At 36.4% G+C, this 6,664-nt stretch overlaps 1 pseudogene; it reads left to right on the top strand.

Annotated features, from left to right (window-relative positions):
- Positions 5,205-6,421, top strand: LOC104698750 (annotated as a pseudogene).

Below are 6,664 nucleotides of genomic sequence, written 5' to 3'. Positions count from 1 at the left end.
TGTCCAACACAACAACTTTTCTTCCCGCTAGGTGGGAGCCTCTTTCTCGCCAAAACGGACGAAGCATCATGTCCAAATGCTGAGTGACGTATAAAAATAGTAACTATGTCAGTAGACCTTGAACATAAATGAAAACACAGCCCATAATTGCAGTGGGTAGGAAATTGAGGCTTAATGTATGGAAGGAAGACTAATTTGAAAATATGTGTATACAAAAATATTGATATTGACACATATAGGAATTCCGTCTGTTAATTAAGGACATTTAATGTTGTAGAAGGGAAGTATGAAGTATGAGGTAGTAAGAAGGGATGAAAACTTACAGTTTTGAATAGCCAGTTCTTTGGTGTGTAAATTTCTTCAAAGAAATTGCTTCCAACTTCACACCCATCAATATCGTAAGACCTATAAGAGGAAAGAATTTAGTGCGACTCTATGTAAATTATTAGCAGAAGTACACGCGTTAGGAGAGGGTGTCGTTGTGACTAACGGTTTGCAGTATGCCTTAAGCATTTGTTTAAACTTATGAATAAGTTTTTCAGAAATTTGACGGAAAGGAATGTAATCGCCAGCAGCTCCTCGAGAGAGTTTGGACCGCTTGGGGGCTGAAGTGAAGTTATGGTTAACATTTGAAACCCTACTTCTCTACACTCCATGAAAGGGTTTCAGAGTTTAGGGGGTCTTTCGGTTGGTAGTTCAGACAACTTTGCAGGGGGAATTTGCAGAGAAAGGTTGTTCACAGTCGTTGTTTTAGATGGAGACATTACATGGCTTGGTTGACCCTACGTATGTTGGGAAAAAGTAAGAAATTCACATAGCGAAAGGTGAGAAGACATCAACATGACAATTATAAAACGATAGTTGTACATCAGCTTGCACTTACCTCAGGAGCAGTTTCGGGTGTTAATAGATTATTATTGGCCATCTGATCTTGCTGTATTTGTTCAGAAATTACATCGGAAACAATACTTTCCTAGAAAACACAATAAATAACGACATAAGCAATATTATGCATACAACAGACATTTGGGGAAAAAAATTCAGTCCCTAGAGGTGCACATAATCAAGCACAATAAATTGGTCCTCATAGACACCATTGAAAATGAAATACAGCCATCAACCTTAACAGAATTATCATCAACATGACCTACTGTGTACTATATCTAGGGTTACATGTAAAAGTTAGATGGCATTATACATACAAAGTTGTTTTATAAAGGGTCACACATATGCACCCAAACTATCGTATATGCAACATCTTCTCCCATTGTTTGTAAACAAGGGTTAGAAACAGTGAAAACCTTATCAGCAACATTGACATCCTCCTGATGAGGAAAACATATAATTAGTACTTCAATGTGGGTACCTAATACATATAGAGGCAATAGATAGAAGAGATCACCTTATCCAGGATGGCGGATGTCTTTACATTATTGGGAACACTTTTATGAACCACATAACCTTGATAAGATAGGGAATCTTTGGCTTGAGGTATAATGTCATGTTGTTGAAGAGGAAGACCATCATTATCAGAAGTTTGCACCGATTTACTGGATCGTGTTAACTGAACAATTTGTTTGCTACCAACCGCTCCCAATTCCGGCGAAGTACATGCCCCACCAACCAAAGGACCATCACTTATATTGCACGACAGACACTTTCGGGACAGAAGAAACGATTGTAATTCAGCAATGGTAGCGTTTAACTTATGAAAAGAAGACACATATGTCTTTCTCAGCCGTGCAACTTCTACCCTCAATTTGGCAATATTGGAGGACGAACTTTCTGTCAAACTGTCATACTTGACATCATTTGAATTAGCAGTGTTGTCGACGCAAATCAAGCACCCACAATTACAGCCATTGTCATTTTTCTCCTTGCATATGCACAACTTAGGAAGGGACTCATTGCCTCCACGCCAATCAGCCTTAGAAAATTTATAGCCTTTCTTTATTAAGCTTACCATATGCGCAACTTGTTTATCGCCTTCATAATCCACATCCACATATTCTCTACACCTTTCAGTTGAGGAGAATAACATTTGTTGAACCTTAAGCTGCAATAATATCCAATTACAAGTTACATTAATTCAGAATATAGATGAAACCATATATAGTACGCCCCAATACTAAACTTTTTATCATGCTCAAGTTCAACAATGTTCCTTGTGTGAAATGTCTTCAACTTAGACAATTCTGTGAGTCCCTTGTCGTAAAATTTTTGTTCATCATGAAAGGATGGTACATACCTCAGTAGTAGTGGAATTGACTGAAACATCATAAGTTGGATAGCTATTGGGAATCCATAGAGCACCAATGAAGGTTGTTTCAGTTTGTTGATAAGGTTGTATTACCGTTGAACTTTGTTTCCCACTTTGATCATCCGAATTGTCCGCTCAAATGCATGTCGTCCCCAAGGATAAGAAAAAAAAGAAATCTAAGTTTCTTACCATTTCAACAATAGGGAAAGAAGCTCTTATTGGCTGAGTCCCACATATTAACACTCCTTCAACAATGACAATAAGTGCAAGGCGTATTTTCTTCCAGTCGGGCATAGTTGGTTCTGCCTTCAGCTTCGTTACGATGTCCTCAATACTAACTTCTATTTGACGGCCAATAAGCGTATACCAATATGGGGACTCATTTTCGCCATGGGTTTGCGCAGCACTAAGTGTATCCTTATCCGGATAAGAACCACATGGTAAACCTGTAATTTCCTGGAACTCGGTCAAGGAGAATCTCAGTGGATATCCCCCATATGTAAACCAGATTTCATGAGAATTCGTCGTAACGATTTGCCTACAGAGAAAGTTGTGCAGAAGTTTGCCAGACAATGAACAACGACATACAAGGAGATGGAATAAGGAGCTGAAGGGAGTGTTTTTTTAGCTGCTTAAGCTCTTTAGTCCCATCCAAGATAGATAAAATGTCAAGAAGATATTGAGGTTTGGAGTACGAGTTCACCCTGCCATCAGTTGGATACCTATCAGTTGAAAAGAAACGCTTTGGCAACATTTCTGTATGTATATCCTCCTTGTCACCTTCAATACAAAACATACAGCATTAGGGAAGGTTTGAATAAAAATTTCCTTTGTAGTTAAAATTATTGTAGTCCGAAACATTCAGAACGTGAATCAGATACATAATCACTTCTACCCCCTTCATCAAAGTCATCTAAAACTCGTGCTGAACCACTACTGCTAGCAGACGTTGCGGAGCCACTGGTAGTGGCACCTATCAGCATAGAAGAAATGAAAACATTATGACAATATATTAGGTCAGTAAATATACAAAATGAGAAGTTCATGTAGAGAAATGAGTAAACGAAAAACAAGTACATGAACATTACCCAAATAAATAGATTACAGAAGCAATAATTTGGAAAAAAAAAAGTTTCCGCGAGGTATATAATGCGTCACCTAAAAAGGGAATCTGTTATGAATGCTCTACTCAACAACATTGATAACAAAATCTCGGAGGAAGAAATCAATTAGTAACCCAGAGTAAATTAGTAACCCATAGTGAATTAGTAACCCATACTGAATTAAAAATAAGGCATTTCTGTTACAGAAGTAAATTCTTCATTAGACAAACACAAGCATAGATAACATCAATTTATGTACTTGCAACCGGAGGAAGAGATCCTTCACTACTTGATGTAACTGATACAGTTTCCTACAAATAGAGTGAGACACAATTAATTTAACTTGCTTTAAGGATCGACAAATTCAAATGGCAAAACAACAATCATGAATTATAGTATTAAAACAGAATATAACCTGAGATTGACATCTTCTTCCGAGATTGAGTTCGATTAAGTCTCTGATTTCACAACCTAGGAACCGACTTTGACGGCGGAGGACAGATTTTCCTTCCAGTACGGATTACTTCTCCAAATCTACTAGTACCAACTACATGTGAAAAATTTGAAACTGAGGCAACGTGTCCTCGAGTTCGCATGTGTCTCTGAGATGCGATCCCGGATGGAGTAGAAGCTTGAAGACCTCTTCTACTTCTTGTATTGACCATGGAAAGGAGTTTAATAAACCAGCAAAAGATGGAGCATGAAATTTCAGATCCACGGATGAGCGTTCGTACTTTAGGTGCGAGAAGCAGGCGATTAGAATAGTAAATCCTCAATTAGAAGTAAAAAAATAAAAAATATCGGGGTTACCTTCGTGGTAGGGCGAATGAGAATGACGTGAGCTAAAGAGGGGTAAAACGGTTTTCAGAAAATGAGAGCGTGTCTATTTTCGTAAGCAGAAGCGAAAGTGCCTAAATCCGAACTCATGCGTAAGATAAATGCCTTTTTTTTAATTAGCTCTTTATAATTTTATTAGCCACCCACCTATACTGGATACTTTTTACGTAGCTATTATTATAATTTATTTATGAATTTAATACGTTGAAACATTAATTAAAGAGGATACATAGATCTGATTATTACATCGAAACATTGAAATATTAATTAAAGAGGATAAATAATTTAACATTGTTATGATTATTACATTGAAACATTAATTGAAGAAATTTCTAATTACTTATGTATCCTCTATTCTAATTTAACAATAAACCTATTTTAATAGATAGAGGATACATAGATATTTCAAATATAACTGATGCTACTCTTTGTGTTCCATCTGACAATTCTGAAGCAAGTTGTCACAATTGATACAACTCATTTGTGGCAAATAATGTTGTCCTTTTTTATATATTCATCCATACAAACAGTTACGGTATCTCATTGGCTACAGACTTTTTTGTAACTAAATGAGTAGTAAATTTGCTACGACCATATTTCGTCTTTTTTTATAATTAAATTGCTACGGATACTAACGAATTGGTCACAAAAAATATTGGACTATTTTTAGTAACATTGTGTCATATTCTGTAGCTAATATTTGTTATTATTTACTTTGTAGCTAAATTTGATAACTATACAGAACAATTATACTAGTATACCATCAATTACACCAAATTAAAGGTTAACGACGTCTTTAATTGTTTATGGTACTAGGATTTCACCTACAATTATATTTATCTAAAAATTAAATCGATTTGTTATATATATCGTATATATATATAGGAGTATCTTGAAGTTTCGAAGCTGTAGCAATTAGGTTTTCTTTGTTTTTACAATTTACATCATACAGCCAAACCCTAGATCTATTAGAGTGCTCAGCAGGTAAGCCACACACATCACACATGGATACGCCGAACGATACGTTGAGAGAAAAGGAGAACCAAAAAGTCTCTGAAAATCAAGATTGGTCCAAGCTTTGCCCAGATCTTTTGCAAAAGATCATCGAAAGCTTGAGGTCTATTGATTATCACCGAGCAAAAATTGTTTGCTCAGATTGGTATTACGTTTGGAAAACATGTGCAAAGCGACGTCTATGTCCATGGCGGATCATATACCAAGATAAAACTTATAAGTTGTTAGATCCCGGAGAAGACAAGATTTACACGACACAATACGTCGGACTCTCTGACAATACCTATTGTATGGCTAGCTCCGGATATTGGCTGTTGATGGTAGATTGTCGTCTTGATTTCTATATTTTTAACCTTTTAACATGCGAGAAGATCAATCTTCCTTCAATGGAGACTCTAATACGTGGTGGTGCACAAGTGAGATTCGAGAGAAGTGGTGAGTCAGGACGCCGCGAGTGGGGACACTTTGTTGAGCCTTGTCGTAAGGATCATGTGTCGGAAAACATCTACGGATGCAAACGATCAGGAGCTGTTGTGTGGATAAACGAGAGGACAAGGGATTATTTCGTTGCTTGGATTTTCAAAAAGCATTACGTGTTCACATACAAGAATGGAGATGATTCGTGGTGGAACTGGAATAGTAATTGGCAAACCGGTGGCAAAAATTTGGGTTATCTTGATTTGGCTTATAAGAATAGTAAGCTTTATCTATATACTACCGATGATTATATCAAGATTATCGATTTCTCTGGAGATGTCCCCAAGGAAGAAACCGAGAATAACCCCTATATAGATCATCGTTTTAACATCTTTGGTATGATTGAAAGCGGATATAATATGAGGAGGAGAATAGCCATTGAGAAATCAGGAGAGGTTTTGGTCATCTTGAATTTAGTAAAACTAAAAGAACTTTTCTTTTACATCTTTAAGATGAATCCTGAGAGTGGCAAATGGAAAAGGGTATATTCTATCGGAGATGATGAGATGTTGATTTTGGATCATGGGGTTACAATAAGAGCACCGGTGATGGAATAAAGTCTGGTTCGATCTTTTTCGTTGAACATTGTGATCGTTGGCCAATTTATTATTTTTGTTCTTCAGATTGCGGCATATTTGATATTGCCACAAAGAGAATTAATTGGCGAATTTGGCGTAACGAATCTCGTGAACGTACGAATAGAAGTCATTGGCTTGCTCCAGGATTTTGATTAGTGTTTTGAAGTCATGTTAGTATTCTTCAACAATTTTTAAGTGATATTGTTATTGTTTATTATTATTATTATTATTAATAATTTAACTTATAGCATGATTTGTAATAGAATGTTCAAAGGGTAACAACTCCAAGGAGAAGATTATGTCAGCCGTTTGACTAATGAACTAGCAAATCTAATCTAAACTCAACGCGAAATCTAATCTGATAAGGATAAAGACAAGTTCATGTCAGCTGTGTT

The sequence above is a fragment of the Camelina sativa genome, chromosome 6, assembly GCF_000633955.1.
Source record: "Camelina sativa cultivar DH55 chromosome 6, Cs, whole genome shotgun sequence".
Taxonomy (NCBI): domain Eukaryota; kingdom Viridiplantae; phylum Streptophyta; class Magnoliopsida; order Brassicales; family Brassicaceae; genus Camelina; species Camelina sativa.
Note: the sequence above shows the minus strand (reverse complement) of the source record. Positions and strands in the feature narration are given on the sequence as shown.